The sequence below is a fragment of the Somniosus microcephalus genome, chromosome 7, assembly GCF_052327205.1.
Source record: "Somniosus microcephalus isolate GS21.2 chromosome 7, FLI_Smic_1.0, whole genome shotgun sequence".
Lineage (NCBI taxonomy): Eukaryota > Metazoa > Chordata > Chondrichthyes > Squaliformes > Somniosidae > Somniosus > Somniosus microcephalus.
In genome coordinates this window covers 233323096-233339444 of record NC_140993.1, presented here as the reverse complement: position 1 = coordinate 233339444, position 16349 = coordinate 233323096, and the positions used below count along the sequence as shown (strand labels likewise).

At 50.5% G+C, this 16349-nt stretch overlaps 1 protein-coding gene and 1 long non-coding RNA gene across 3 annotated transcripts in view; one reads left to right on the top strand and one right to left on the bottom strand.

Annotated features, from left to right (window-relative positions):
* The window catches only part of dok6 (docking protein 6), a 759619-nt gene that overhangs the window by 240738 nt on the left and 502532 nt on the right, over window positions 1–16349 (top strand). The window lies entirely within an intron of this gene.
* LOC147115146 (uncharacterized) overlaps window positions 14026–16349 on the bottom strand; it is a 52426-nt gene continuing 50102 nt past the window's right edge. Inside the window, exons 2-3 of one of the 2 annotated variants that reach the window (XR_015079056.1) lie at window positions 14415–14574; window positions 14026–14259 (exon numbers count right to left, since the gene is read on the bottom strand). This is a non-coding gene — a long non-coding RNA (uncharacterized LOC147115146). Of the gene's footprint in view, window positions 14260–14414; window positions 16105–16349 lie in introns of those variants that run through there. The other variant, XR_015079055.1, reaches the window with a different exon arrangement.

Sequence of the window (16349 nt, the reverse complement as noted above, 5' to 3'; positions counted from 1 at the left end):
ATCGCCTCGTCGGCACTGGAGTCCGAATCGTCCTCCGTGCCCATCACCGAGTCCCCATCCTCCTCCAGGGGGTCGTCACCAGCGGCCGACCCGTCCGCCGCGCAGTGCGAAGCGAACGGCTCGGCCGCGCCAGCCAGCCCCGCCTCCGCCCGGATCCCACCCCCAGGATCGGCGGCAGAGGATTTCTCCCTGGGCTCCTCTAGGGGTGCTAGGCCAGAAGACGGCGGCGGTTCAGAGCTCCCCTCCGCCTCAGACGCCGGAACGACCGGAGAAACCGGGGAGAGAACAATTCCCAGCTCCTCCAGTACGTCCGGCACCAGAGACGCAGCCAGGGGGCCATCCTCCTCCCCGCCACCAACCTCCGACCCAGCGGATGGGGGGTTTTGAATTAAAAGCTCTACCAGGACGAGCAGCCCCTGGGAGATGTCCGGGTCGCATTGGGCGAGCTCATTATCCTCGAGCTCGCCCGACCCAGACGCCAGGCCGCCCGACCCGGCGAGGGGTAACGGCACCGATAGAAGGTCAATTTCAATTACCGCCGCGGGTTGTTCCGCAACCCCCCCCATGGGCAGGGTCTCGTCCCCATCCCCGGGAGGCACACGTCGGACAGACACATCTGCCTCAGCCTCCCGAGGGACAGGCGACCCCTGCCGATCGCTGGTGATGATGACAACGGGGGGGGGGGGCGCAGTACCCGCGGCGGGCGACGACTCCCCCTGCTCGGAGCGACCTTCCTCCTCCCGGTCCTCCTCCTCTTCCAGGGGGTCGCGCCTTCGTTTTAGCACGGAGGGAGCGAGGGAGACCTCCATGACTGCAGAGGCCTCCTCCTCAGCTCCCTCCGGCGGAGCAGGTTTGATGGGCTCCTCGGGCCCGAGCCCGGCCGCAGGTAATGGCGTTTCCGCTACGGCGGTTGCAGCCGCAGGCTCGGGCACGAGGCCCCTCCCGCTCGCGTCTGCCCCGATTAACTCCGCGAGGAGCGCGGGTGTAAGGTGCTCAAGGGGCAAGGGCTGGCCATCCACGGGGGGACCCGCCCTAAGGTGTTTATTTTTCCGCCGCGCCTTCTTTCCGGCCGGACACTCTCCCTCCCCCCCGCCGGAGGCCTTGGTGGCTTCGGCCCCCGACGTCGACCGCGCATCAGACGTTCCCGACGCGCGGGCAGATCCGGGGGGAGGAGCGTTGGCGGCGCCAGCCTCGGACGCACGAGATGATCCGGCGGCCTTGGAGGCGGGGCAGTTTTTCCGGATGTGCCCCACCTCCTTGCAGGCGTGGCACCGCACACCGTCCGACGTCCAGAAGACGCGATAGGCGGTCCCCTCGTGGTGGACAACGAATGCCCCGTCAGTGTCCTCCTCCCGCACCAGCTGGATGAACAGCTGGCGCCGGAAGGAGAAGACGTGGCGAAGGCTGGCCTCCTGGAAGCCGAGCGGGTTGGGTGTGATCCCCGACCTCACCTCCCCAAGTTGACATAGATGGGGAAGGAGGAGCTCACCAGGAACATAGGGCGGGATGTTCAAAATAACCACCCTCTGCATGGTGGCCTCGAGGGGGTCCACCGGCAGGAAGGTCCCGCCCACGGTGAGCCCCTTGGTGACAGCCAGGGACACCGCCCGCTCCGACCCCAGGAAGAACACAGCCTTCCCATACATTTTTGAGGCCGCGACGATGGCTGAGGGGCCGACAACCCCAGCCATGGCTTTAACGCAGGCCTCAATGGTCATAGTGGGGTGAGTGTAGCTCTTCACCCCAAGCTTTTTTGTTATTAGTCTGAATGGTGACGGGGCAGCAGAAGCAGTGGGAGCAGCTGTGGCTGTGGCTGCCACTCCCGCATACATCTTGGCTGGCCCCGTCACTGGCGAAGATGCAGTCGCCATTCTGGGGTGTTTTCAAAAAAGGGCTACACTCACCCCAAGTCACAGGCCTGAAGGTGTTTATGTGGCCTCAGGTATTTTTTTGGTCCTCAATTGAGCAGAGGGAGCTGTTTAAATTGAAGGCACACCTCTCCCCCTTATTGATTGAAATTGGGAGAGGGGCCTTCTCCCCTCTGCTCAATCGGCAATTAATAATTAAAGATGAAATTAGGTGCCTCAGAGAGAAAGGCAGAGAAAGACAAAGAGAGAGGGGGGGGTGGGTGGGAAGGAGGGAGGCCGCAAAGGCAGGGTCGCCACTCAGGATGGTGGGTGGGTGGGTGTCAGCAGGGGTGCACTCTCCGATGAAAAATTAAAGTCTTTGAAGGTGGTCTTCTAGCAGGGGGAGAAGATGTTTTCACCTGGGAAAGCTGGAGACGCCCCAGGCTCAGTCCCACACCTGGTCTTAACGATGTACAATTGGGCTGATCACCTAGGCAGCTCCAGCTATCCCAGGTCAGGCAATAGGAAGGGGTGCTTAATTAGTGATGTGTGTGGCCTAGTGTTTTACAAGAGCCACACACACACACACCCCTTGATGATCCGGCCCTTTTTTCTTCTTTTCTCCCCCCACCTAAAATACAAAGTCTTTGGGAGAGTGCACCAAATAACACCCACCTGAAAGATGCTGTTGTTCTTCCCTCCTTCCAAACAGTTGGTAGTTGTTGGTTGTTTCTCTCCCCTCTCTCCTGGAATGGAGGCCAATTTGGGGAGGCAGTAATGGGAAAGGCCTCTCCCCTGGTTGGTGTTGTTGCTGGCCTCCCTTCTCCTTCTCCTCCTCTGTCCTCTCTCTCCAGGCACCTCAGTTGCTGTGATGATGGTGGAGGTGGTGGTGGTCTAACGATATCCTCCTCTTCCTGGTCAGGAGACCACCACTTTACACTCTCCACTCTCCTGGTTTGTCTGCTCCTTCTCCTCCTGCTGACTGAGGCAGCTGCACAGGCAGGAAATGCTGAAACAGAGGGTAACTTAAGACTGAAGACAGAAGCCTGCTATGGCTTTATATACAGGGGTGGTCACTGCCGGTACTGCAGTATAGAATCCGTTCTTCTCTTAAAGGTACATACACAACAATGTTGACTTTGTCCGATCCTGTCACTGCTTTCCAAGTGCTCTGCTATTACATCTTTTATAATAGACTCTAGCATTTTCCCCACTACCGATGTCAGGCTTACCGGTCTATAATTCCCCGCTTTTTCTCTACCACCTTTTTTGAATAGTGGGGTAACATTAGCTACCCTACAATCCATGGGTATTGTTCCAGAATCTATCGAGTTCTGAAAGATGACCAGCAATGCATCTACTATTTCTAGGGCCACTTCCTTAAGTACCCTGGGATGTAGATTATCAGGCCCTGGGGATTTATCGGCCTTCGGTCCCATCAGTTTTCCTAACACCATTTCCCTACAAATACTGATTTCTTTCAGTTCCACCCTTTCATCAGACCCTATGTTCCCCGGCATCTCTGGGAGGTTATTTGTGTCCTCCTTTGTGAAGACAGAACCAAAATATGTATTTAGTTGGTCTGCCATTTCTTTGTTTCCCATTATAAATTCCCCTGATTCTGACTGCAAGGGACCTACGCTTGACTTCACCAATCTTTTTCTCTTCACATATCTATAAAAGCTTTCATAGTCAGTTTTTATGTTCCTTGCAAGCTTACTCTCATTCTATTTTCCCTTTCTTAATTAATCCCTTTGTCCTCCTTTGTTGACTCCTAAACTGCTCCCAATCCTCAGGATTATTGCTTTTTCTAGCCAATTTATATGTCCTCTCCTTGGATCTTATGCTATCCCTAATTTCCCTTGTTAGCCACGGTTGAGTCACCTTTTTTGTTTTATTTTTATGCCAAACTGGGATGAACAAATTCTGTAGCTCATCCATTCAGTCTTTGAATGTTTGCCATTGCCTATCCACCGTCAACCCTTTGAGCGCCATTCCCCAATCAATCCTACCCAACTTGCTCCTCAGACCATCATAGTTTCCTTTATTTAAATTGAGGACCCTATTGTCAGATGAGAGGATGTCTTCTTGCTGTTCCTCCCCCATGAGCAATCATCTTTGTATTGCGAGGCTGTGAAACAGCAGCACACTACCACAATGCCTGGGACCCTCTGTGGGTTGTGTGCAAGAACCCACACCTGTCCAGGCATCATGGGGGAAAAATTTGTGTTCGTCAGCAAAGTTGCCAGTGTAACCGGCAACTGCAATTAACGGCCGCTGGAAATGGCTGCAACGCTAACCGAGTGAAATTGGTCTCGGGGGCCTGGAGATAGGTGGCGCAGTACTCACTTTCCGTGCAATGCCGTCCTGGTGGCGTTGCTGGTGTGATCCGGGACGAGGTTTCTGTTGCAGCTTCACACAGCCTCTGGGAGCGAAGTTGTGGAGCTCGCAGGGAATTGTGGGCAATGAAGAGGTCTGAGAATTAAAGGGGCCATGCACGCTGAAGCATGACAAAATAAAATGCAGTGAATCAATAGATGTTCCTGCCTTTTTAAGAAATAGTCAATATTTAAAAGAAGTTCCAAATGTGACTATTCAGCTGTTAAAGCTGTGGGACCACATCACCAAGGCCGTCACTGCCAGCAGTGTCGTCCCCACCACCTGGCTCCAGTACCCAATGACGCTTCATGACCTCAGATCACTGGTCAATGATTGCATCTTCAAAAGCCATCTCCTACCAACTGCACCACTAGCTTCACACACTGCTCAATGCACAAACCCCAATCACTCACCTACCAACAATCTGCACCAATGACGAGGCACATCTCCCATTCCTAGCCTCACCTCACCCCATTGGAGGGGACGGTGCATGCCATTCTTGGCAGGGGCATGGCTGAGCCCTTGGCCAGCGGCGGGGCAGAAAGGATACAAGATGCGGGCATCCTTGTACATTATCCTCCTTCTGGCATGCACCTCTTGCTTTCCCGCCCTTCCATCTGCACAACTCCACCCTTGTGCCTTCCTCATTTCACACACCCAAGAAATGCAGCCTGCTCAGCCAGTGGGTCAACAAGAAGAGGCAGCCTGCCCAGCCAATGGGACCGCAGGCAGATGATTCCATCTCGGATATCCCAGCCACAAAGGGGCTGTCTGGGATGCATCTTTCTGTCTGATTCCTCCTCTTTGGCTTCCTCCTCTTTTACGTCTTCCTCTTCCCTCTGCAAGCGGATGCTGTAAATGTGAAATGACAGCATAAAATGCTGGAAATACTCAGTTGGTCAGGCAGCATGTCGACCTGAGACGTGAACTCTGTTTTTCTCTCCACAGATGTTGCATGATCTGCTGAGTATTGGCAGCATGTTTTGTCTTCTCAAAGGCCTTCACTTACAATCCGAGCCCTTGCAAGCATCCAGCAGCACTCACTAAAACATTTTTCACAGCAAGCCACCACTTCAAGAAAATTAAAAAAAACAGTCCAACCCTTACATTCAAACTTACCTGAATGATGTGTGTTAAGTCTGTGTGTTCCAGTTATGGTTAATATGAATCACTGCACACAGACCACAAGAATAACTTTAACAGGTCTTTACTAGTCGAAGGTCAGGGCTGAACTACACAGCAAATTACTACAGAGCACTTATATACCGGTGTGGTCACCACCGGTATTACCGTATAGAGCAGCCAGAGAAAGTAGTACATCTCTTAAGGTGGAACAGGTTTAAGTTCTCTTAAGGTGGAACAAGTTACATACACCACAATCCTCCCTTTTTAGCTTAACAGTTATATCCCCATTTAACATAACGTAATAACATATATACATATACAACTTCATGTAGAAACAGTTCAAAGGTTCAGTCTCTCAGGAGGCCTCCTGATTTGAGTTGGATAACGCCTTTCAGGGGTCTCTGATTCTTGTTGCTGAGGTGACTCCTCTAGTTGGTCTCTTATGTCTTGGACATCATCATCAGGTACATTCACTGCCGAGGTAGATGCTTCAGGTTTACTAACTTCTTCCACGGTTGTCTCTGTCGTAACCATGGGTTCGACCCTTGTTCTCGATTCCAACAGTTGGTCAGCATGACGCCGTATTACATTTTTACCAACATCTACCGTGTACATCAGGGGTCCTTGTCTGGCCCGAATTGTTCCGGATTGCCATTTCTCGTTTCCATAGTCCCTGGCCAACACTGGTTGTCCTACCTCGAAACTCCGAGTGGTCTTGTTATTTATATGCTGGAACTGTTTGTTTTCAACTTCCCTCCGCACATTTGGTTTTAACAAGTCCAACCTGGACCGCAGCCTCCTGTTATAAAACATCATGGCAGGACTTTGGTTTGTCACTGCATGAGCGGCGTTTCGATATGCCAGTAAAAACTTGTCCACCTTATGTTGTAGTGGAATCTGATCTTCGCTCATGGCATTTATTGCCTTTTTGAATGTTTGTAAAAATCTCTCGGCCAACCCATTTGTAGCCGGATGATATGGGGCAGAGGTATAATGTTTCACCCCATTCCTCTTTAAGAATTTTTGGAATTCTTCTGACATGAACTGTGGTCCGTTGTCGGAACATATTTGTTCTGGCAATCCGTTCCTTGCGAATATCGTTCTTAACACCGCAATTGTCTTTTCTGAAGTAGTGGTAGTCATCTTGCTCACTTCTGGCCATTTAGAATGTGCGTCCACCGCAATTAGAAACATGGAGTCCATGAATGGACCAGCAAAGTCAATATGTACGCGTTGCCAAGGGGCTGAAGGCCATTCCCATGGATGCACTGGTGCAATCGGAGGTGCATTTTGCACTTTTTGGCACCCTGAGCAGCTTTTCGTCAGCTCCTCTATCTGTTGGTCGATACCCGGCCACCACACATAAGCCCTAGCAAGGCTTTTCATCTTGACTCCCCCCAGATGACCTTCATGCAGTTCCTTTAGAATTCTTTCCCTTAACTTAGGAGGAATAATCACTCTCGTTCCATACATCAATGTTCCTTGACAGACGGACAGCTGGTCTCGTCTTACCGAGAATGCCGGTAACAGAGAATCACCATGTGCTGGCCACCCCTTCACTGTCACCTCGTAGACTCGGGACAGTGTCGGGTCGTTCCTGGTTTCTCTTTCAATACTTGCATTGGTGATTGGTAAACACTCAATGATGGTCGAGTGAAATAACTCAACAGGGTCAACCTTCGTTGTCTCCTTTTCTTCAGGTAGTGACAGGCGCGACAGCCCATCAGCATTACCATGCTGCTTTGTACCTTTGAATTCTATCTGATATTGATGTGCCCCTAGGAAAAGGGACCATCTCTGGAGTCTCTGTGCTGTCATCACCGACACACCCTTCTTAGGGTTAAAAATGGATACCAACGGCTGATGGTCTGTCAGAAGCGTAAACTTTTGGCCCTGCAGGTAATGATTAAACTTCTTTACTCCCCACACAAGGCTGAGAGCCTCCCTATCTATCTGAGCATAGTTGCGCTCAGCGGAGGTCAATGATCTGGATGCAAACGCGACTGGGCTCTCCGTGCCATTTGGCAACTTGTGTGAGAGTACTGCCCCAATACCATATGGAAAAGCATCACAAGCCAAACGAATAGGCAGTGTTGGGTTGAAGTGAGCCAACACTTCCTCTGAGGTTATCAATTCCTTGCTTTTGCGAAAGGCCTTCTTACAGTCCTCGCTCCACTCCCATGGTACTCCCTTCTGCAAAAGAGCGTTCAGCGGGTGCAGTACCGTGGATTAATTTGGCAGAAACTTATGGTAATAGTTAATCAATCCTAGGAATGACCTCAACTGAGATACATTAACCGGAGCGGGAGCCTTCACAACCGCTTCGATCTTGTCAGGAGACTTATGAAGTCCCTCCTGGTCAATGACATGGCCACAGTACGAGATCCGCTTCTGAAAGAACTCCCATTTCTGCCGATTAACTCGAAGTCCATATTCTTTCAATCTGATGAGCACCAGTTCCAAATTTGCGAGGTGTTCCTCGTCACCCTCTCCTGTAATCAGAATATCGTCCAGGTAACATTGTGTGCCTGGAATTCCCTGTAATACCTGCTCCATGGCCCTCTGCCAAGTTGCTGGAGCCGATGCCACTCCAAAAACCAGTCTATTATACCGGTACAAGCCTCTATGCGTGTTGATCGTAAGGTACTGGCGTGACTCTTCCTCAACTTCCATCTGTAAGTACGCCTGCGCCAGGTCTATCTTGGTGAAGTGTTTCCCGCCCGACAATGAAGCGAAGATATCCTCAATCCGCGGAAGCGGATACTGCACCGTGTGAAGCACCGGATTAACAGTGATCTTGAAATCTCCACAGATGCGAACCTTCCCTGGTTCTCCCGGCTTGTTGCTCGAAGGACGTTTCATCACGGGAACAATGGGCGTAGCCCACTCACTCCAGTCTACCTTAGACAGTACTCCTGAACGTTCTAGCGCTTCCAGCTCCGCTTCCACAGCAGGTCGTATCGCATAGGGTACTGGTCTGGCTTTGAAAAATTTTGGTTGTGCATGTTCTTCAATCTTGATGTTTGCCGTAATTCCTCTGTGTTCCCAGTTCCTGCTGGAACACCTCTTTAGCATCGTCCAATATTCTGGACAATCGTTTAGGTTTGACATCTGTTTCCCTGGCATCTACCGTTAGTGCTTTTAAGGAATGCCAGTCCATATTCATTTTTCTAATCCACTCCCGTCCCAGTAGTGGTGGACCTCCTTCAGGTAGCACATATAAGTCCATTCCTCGGCTTTCTTTGCCCTTGTGGACCACCTTTACCTCTATCCGATGGAGTATACTCTTTGCCCCGTGTATGTTTTCAATACAATCTCCGTATCCCGTAGGGGAATATGTTGGAATAACCTTTTGTAATCTTTCTTATTCATGACCGTCAATGCCGATCCAGTGTCCAATTCCATCTTCACTTGGACTCCTGCTATCTGAAGTGTGACCCAAATTGTCTGGAGGTCTGCTTCCTTACCAACGTTGTGTACTCTTAAGCTACCCAGTTCATTACTGCTGGCGTCTGAATCTGACTTCTGTTCGTTCGAACTGTTCTCTGGCACCTTGTGTACCTTTCTGTACTTTCCCTGCGGTGACTTTTTGTTGCTGGTCTTCTCTCCTGACCGGCATACTTTAGCTATGTGACCAAGCCTGCCACATTTTCTGCATTCCTTATTTTTGAACCAGCACTGGTTCTGATCATGCGTTGTCTTTCCACAACGATAACATTTTACTGTACCCAAGACCATTTGATTTGTGCTGAGTTCCGGTGACCGTAGCTGCATTACCGCCGTGCCTCTCGCTGCGGCTTCGTGCGATGCTGCCATAGCGACAGCTTTATCAAGCATCAGCTCATTCTCCTCAAGCAGTCGCTTTTGTGTCTCTTCTTTTAACAATCCACACACAAATTTATCTCTTAGCGCATCTGTTAGTCCTGTTCCAAACTGACAGTACTTTGCTAGCTTACGCAATTCAATTAAAAATTCAGCATTGCTTTCATCTTTCAGCTGCTTTCTGCTGTAAAATTTAAATCATTCCGCTAGCATCAGCGGCGTGGGGCTTAAATGATTTTTCAGGACGGTAACAATATCCGCGAAAGTCTTATCCGCCGGTTTCTCTGGTGATAGAAGGTGTTTCAATTGCCCGTATGTCTTCGCACCCATTAAGTTTAAGGTTAGTGCTTTATCCTCATCTGATATCTTATTTGCTTTACAATAAACTTCTATGCGTTCTACATACGTGGCCCAATCTTCAACAGCGGCTTCGAAATCGTTGATGTTACCACGCTTAGGCATCCTTGCAATCTTCTTGAGAAACAAAAAAAAAAATTCTTTTTTTTTCTTTTATTTTAATTTGGCGGTTTCCCGCGCTTGTCTTCTTCCCCCGCCTACGAAAATGGCGGCTTCCCGCGTTTGCCTTTCTCCCCCGCTGGCTGTAATGGCGATTGCCGTATTGCTGCCGTTCGCGCCTCCCCAGCGGTTCTCAATTCGTGCCTCCCAGCCCGCTTGCAGCCCGGTCTTTTACACCGGCTGCATTTGCATTCACCGCGGCTCCCGTGCCTTACGCTGCCCCAGTCTCAGCGCCTCTGGCCCCGACTTCTGTCCGGCTCTTTTCCCCGGCCGTGGTCGAGTTCTCCGCCCTTATATCCTCCGTTTTCCCTCCCCTACTCCACAGCCAACGTGGCCGACTTGCTGCTCGTCGCTGATCGGCTTATCCACCACCGTGGTAGAAGGGATGATCACTGCCTGTCGCTGATGGAAGGCTTCGTGTCAGGATTCTTCCTTTGTTCTTCAGACCCGAGTCTTTTCTCAGCAGGATGATGAGGGCGGATGCCTCTTCTCGACGCCCGTTAAACTGCCTTGGATGTACCTCTGCCACAGGGTAAGATCGTACTCGTCGCCACTGTTAAGTCTGTGTGTTCCAGTTATGGTTAATATGAATCACTGCACACAGACCACAAGAATAACTAACAGGTCTTTACTAGTCGAAGGTCAGGGCTGAACTACACAGCAAATTACTACACAGCACTTATATACCGGTGTGGTCACCACCGGTATTACCGTATACAGCAGCCAGAGAAAGTAGTACATCTCTTAAGGTGGAACAGGTTTAAGTTCTCTTAAGGTGGAACAAGTTACATACACCACAATGTGTGTGTCCCTTTAAGAGCTGCAGACATCGCCACTGTCAGCCCGCTTGCACGACAGGTTAACCTGGCGTGTTTAGGACCCAGCGATAAATTCAGTGCTAGGGTCGAAGTTGGCGTTGGTGATGTTAAGTCGGCGTTGCACACTGATTGACATCACCACGCCGCCATTTTTTTCCAGGATGCTGTCACTTACCAGCAGCGCAAAGTGGGGAGAGGAATATGGTGGCCATCGTTGGACCAGCTATTGAGCTACAGAGTGTCAGTAAGTAGATGAATTTCTAGCCCCTAGAGTTTTGCATCATGAACCCAATTGCATGCTCGATGATCATCCTGGTGATCCCATTGCTCTGGTTGTATTTCCTCTGTGTAGGCATGCTGGAGTTTCAGAGGGATGTCATAAGCCATGTGTGGATGGGGTAGCCATTGTCATTTGCAGCCATCCTCTAATCTTCTGTGATGGGTGGAGTAGTGGGCGGGAGGGTTGACTTGCACAGAGTGAAGGAATATTGTCAGCTGCCTGAAAAGCTGGCACTGACCTGCATTGTTTTATATCGGTGATCACTGACTGACTAGCTACAAATTGATGGAATGGGAGCTTATAGAGGTCTTTAAAATTATGAAGGGGTTTGATAGGGTAGATGTAGAGTCTAAAACTAGGGGCCATAAATACAAGATAGAATGAATGGTTACAGCACAGAAGAAGGCCATTCAGCCCATCAAACCCGTGACGGCTCTCTACAAGAGCACTTCAGCTAGTCCCACTCCCCTGCCCTTTTCCCGTAATCCTGCAATTTTTTTCCTTCAGGTAGTTATCCAACCCCCTTTTGAAAGCCATGATTGAATCTGCCTCCATCACCCTCTCAGGCAGTGCATTCCAGATCCTAACCACTCGCTGCGTAAAAAAGCTTTCCCTCATGTCATCTTTGGTTCTTCTACCAATCACCTTAAATCTGTGTCCTCTGGTTCTTGACCCTACTGCCAACGGGAATAGTTTCTCTCTATCTAGGCCCCTCATGATTTTGAACACCTCTATCAAATCTCCTCTAAGGAGAACAGCCCCAGCTTCTCTAGCCTATCCACGTAACTGAAGTCCCTCATCCCTTTAACCATTCTTGTAAATCTTTTCTGCACCCTCTCTAAAGCCTTCACATCCTTCCTAAAGTGCAGTGCCCACAATTGGACACACTACTCCAGTTGAGGCCGGACCAGTGTTTTATAAAGGTTCATCATAACTTCCTTGCTTTTGTACTCTATGCCTCTATTTATGAAGCCCAGGATCCCGTATGCTTTTTTAACTGCTTTCTCAACCTGCCCTGCCACCTTCAACGATTTGTGCACACATACTCCCAGGTCTCTCTGTTCATGCACCCCCTTTAGGATTGTCCCCTTTAGTTTATATTTCCTCTCCTCATTCTTTCTACCATAATTTATCACTTCACACTTTTCTGCATTAAATTTCATCTGCCACGTGTCCGCCCATTGCACCAGCCTGTCTAAGTCCTCTTGAAGCCTGTCACTCTCCTCACTGTTCACGATACTTCCAAGTTTTTTGTCCTCGCTGTTCACTATACCTGGCCAATTCTTCCTTAAAATGTTGCTAAGGTCTCTGGGCCCCGTCCCCTCACTGGGCTGTCTGTTCCGCACAGAGGGCTGAATTTTGCTGGTGCTCAGAGGGTGGGTTCGGAGGCGGGTCCGCTGTCAAAATCAAAAAGATTGACAGCGGGGCGATATCCCGCTCTGAACCCGCCTCCTTGTGAGTTTCTCTAGTGCTGGCTCTGCCTGCTCTTTGCAGACCCGGCACTTACGGCGGGTCAGGCAATTGAAGTACTTCAGAGAGTCTTTAAAGGTATTTAAGCAGCATTTTACCAGCTACGAATCATTTTTTCAACTTTTTCACGATGTTCACATCGCTCGGGGATCACGTCAGGTAAGTATGTCGGGTTTTGAATAGGTGACAGCTGCAAAAGTCATATAAAAGCTACCATTTCACAGCTGCTCACTTTCCAATCTCAGAAGCTGAAGCCTTCAGTATGTGGAAGAGAATTTTCAGCTTTATGCAATTCGGAAGCATTTGGAGTAAACTCTCTATTCACTGTCACCTCCTTGGAACGTCATATCTCACCCTTGATAGATTGCTGCTGCCATATCTAACATCAGAATGGCCGTGATTTATGCTTTCTCACCTTGGCCCTCAATCTGATAATGATCAGCCGCAGCAGCAGCAGCTACAACAAGAGCGCCACCCTTCTCCTGAACCACCTGATGCTGTTCAGGGCAGAGCACAGGGCTGCACCGTGCCGGAGGCAATACCCCCATTACAGGGTATACAGGCAGAGGATGAGCTTCCTCAACATGACTGAGCAGCAGTGCCAAAGGAGGCTCAGGCTATCACGCTGGGTCGTTGCCGGCATTTGCGGATTGATGGAGCAAGACCTGCAGCCCAGAGGAAGGGGTGGACACCCCTTACCAATGGCTGTCAAAGTCACTATTTCCCTCAACAACTTCACTTCAGACTCCTTCCAGGCATCTGCAGCAGACATTTACGGCATCTTGCAGTCAGCCGCCCACAAATGCATCGCATAGGTGACTGATGCCCTCTTTAACAAGTCCGCCAATTATATCTATTATGCCACTGATGAAGTCAGTGTCAATGAGCGGGCCCTCGACATTGCCGCTCTAGCTAGCTTCCCACGGGTGCAGGGCGTCATCGACTGCACACATGTGGCCATCAGGGCACCCCATCAAAACCCAGTAGCATTTGTTAACTGCAACATGCAGCTGGTCTGCAACCATAGGAAGATTATCATACATGTGTGCGCCAAGTTCCCGGGCAGCTGCCATGACTCTTAAATCCTGCGCCATTCCACCGACCCTCAGCTCTTCGCACTGCCAAACAGTCTTTACGGCTGGCAGCTTGGAGACAAGGGCTATCCCTTGAAGACGTGGCTCATGACAAATTTTGAGGAGGCCAACAAACGAGCCTGAGGGACGATATAATCAAAGCCACATGACGACGAGAAGTGTCATAGAACAAACAATAGGCATGTTGAAAATGCGATTCAGATGCCTCGGCAGATCTGGAGGAGCCCTTCAGTGTGCACCAGCCAGGGTCTCCAGAATAGTCGTGGTCTGCTTCGCCCTGCATAACATAGCGCAGCAGCGAGGATTAGCACTGGATGAGGAAGACGGCGCAGAGCGCACAGCCTCATCAGAGGACGAGGAGGAGCACCATGAGGTTGAAAACGAGGATGACTTAAGACCTACATGAGCCGGCAGTGCCATTGCGACCAGTTGCTGCCCGTCACACCAGAGATGCCCTAATCAATGGCAGATTTAACTCATTTTATGCAGCTCATACATATGGCTGCCACAGGCGTGCGCAGCTTGGTATCATCCCACACCAACACCATAGAGCAGTCAAACAATGAATAGTCCCTTGTTTTCACTCTCACCACCACTGCTGGATGTGAAATGAGCCCAGACCCTTCACTCTGCTACTTCCATTTGAGCACACACATTTGGCAATGACGTCAAAGTGTCACAATTAAATGATTTATTACAAAGACTTCATACAATATAAAGATGACATTGATAATGAAAAAGACACCCGAGTGACTACCCTTGTGACTATTTGTGTGGGATCTTTCTTTTCCGGGTGCTTCTACGTGGTGCTACCCCTGTGGCTTCAGCAGAGGTAGAGGCAGCCTCTTCACCTCCCTGCTGTGTCTTGTTGCTGTTCCGCCTCGACAGTGGGGGGGCTCTTGATGGACCTGTTGGAGAGTAAAGACATTAGTTAGATATACAGGATGTCGACTGCAGATACATACCATTATCCACATGATGAGCATTCATTTTGTCTTGACATCACACCCCATATGAGTGACTGATGAAAGGCATGCAATTGTATGGAAATTCATTCTGTCACCAGCTTCTAATGAGCCCCTCTCTCCGTCCCCCACTTCCGGCAGGTCCACCATTCCAGCAATCTCCTGTGCTGCCTCCTCTGCAGTGGTCAGATATGCCATGGCTTGTTGAGGGCCTCCTCCCATTCTCTCCCTCTCCCTCTTATTGTGGGCTCTCTTTTCCTGCAAGGAAGGAAAGAAGAGAAGGTTGAGTGAGAGTGATGGAATGAGTGTAAGGAATGGAATGGGATAGAGCTTTACAGGGAGGCTTTGATGGAATGGGTTGCCTATACCAAGTTGCCTCCTTTTGTGTTGTTAGTTGCTGTCATTGCATTACGATGAGGCTAAGTGTGAGGGGTGCATAGTAAGATGGGGACCTGATAATGTAGATAGAGATGGAGGGATGGATGAATGTCCAAGGGATGTTGGGGTGAGTAATGCTGTACAGGAGTAAGGTTGGCAATGCAGAGTGGTGGAAATGTGATGACAGGCTCAGCAGCATCAAGGTAAGTGGGTTTATACTCACTTTTCCTGAACTTAGAAGATCATTGAACCTTTTCCGGCACTGCACTCAGGTGCGAACCACCACTGACAGCCCCGTTACCTGCTGCGCTATCTGCAGCCACGCTGCCTTTGTCTGCTGGGGAGGCCTCTTCCTACTGTCTGTAAGGAAGAAACCTCCCTACATGCTCTCACACCCTCCACAAGATGATGGAGGGACTCATCTGAGAGGTGAGGTGCAGCTCTTTGGCACTGGGAGCTCATAGTTCAGAGATGCAAACACTGACAGCACTGAATAATATGAAATTGCAACTGAGACTAAATGGGGCCATGGCCCCTTTAAATAAACCGACAAGAATCGCGTCATCTGGTGACATCACCAGACCTGCACCTCTTAATTGGGCCGGGATATGCTCAGGGCGGCCCTAATAATGCCCATTAGGGGAAGATCTTCTATATCGACGGGATCCACGCAGCAGCGGGGTCGTCTCCCGCCTTGAAGCCGCCCAGGTAGGTGAAATCGCAGCCAGAGTGTCTCTGCACACCTGCCCACCAGGTCTGGGTTTAGCAATTAAAAAAAAATTCATTCCTGGGATGTGGGCATCGCTGGCAAGGCCAGCATTTATTGCCCATCCCTAGTTGCTCTTGAGAAGGTGGTGGTGAGCCGCTGCCTTGAACCGCTGTAGTCCGTGTGGTGAAGGTACTCCCACAGTGCTATTATGGAGGGAGTTCCAGGATTTTGACCCAGCAATGATGAAGGATCGGCGCTATACTTCTAAGTCAGGATGGTGTGTGACTTGGAGGGGAACTTGGAGGTGGTGGTGTTCCCATGCACCTGCTGCCCTTGTTCTTCGAGGTGGAAGAGGTCGTGGCTTTGGGAGACGCTGCCGAAGAAGCCTTGGCGAGTTGCTGCAGTGCATCTTGTAGATGGTACACACTGCAACCATGGTATGCCGGTGGTGGAGGGAGTGAATGTTTAAGGTTGTGGATGGGGTGCCAATCAATGTTTTTATTTAAGGAGTGAGAAGGGTTGTAGAGAGGGTGGGAATAAATGCAGTGACATGGGGGCTGGTGATGTGCAAATGCTGGGAAAGTGAGGAGGGGCCTCAGATTGTGGGACTCACCGGATATTTAACACACTGGCCAAGGAGAGGAGGGCAAGGAGGAAGCCCCTGAGCCCAGATCCCCGGCCTCTCCCCTCCCCAGGCCTAGATCCCCGGCCTCGCTCCCTCCCCAGGCCCCAATCCCCGGCCTCTCCCCTCCCCAGGCCTAGATCCCCGGCCTCTCTCCCTCCCCAGGCCCCAATCCCCGGCCTCTCTTCCCTCCCCAGGCCCCGGTCCCCGGCCTCGATAGTCATCAATAAATCCAATCAGGATTTCAGGAGTGGTGAAAATGTGGAACTTGCTTCCACAGGGTGTGGTTGAGGTGAATAGCATAGATGCATTTAAGGGAAGGCT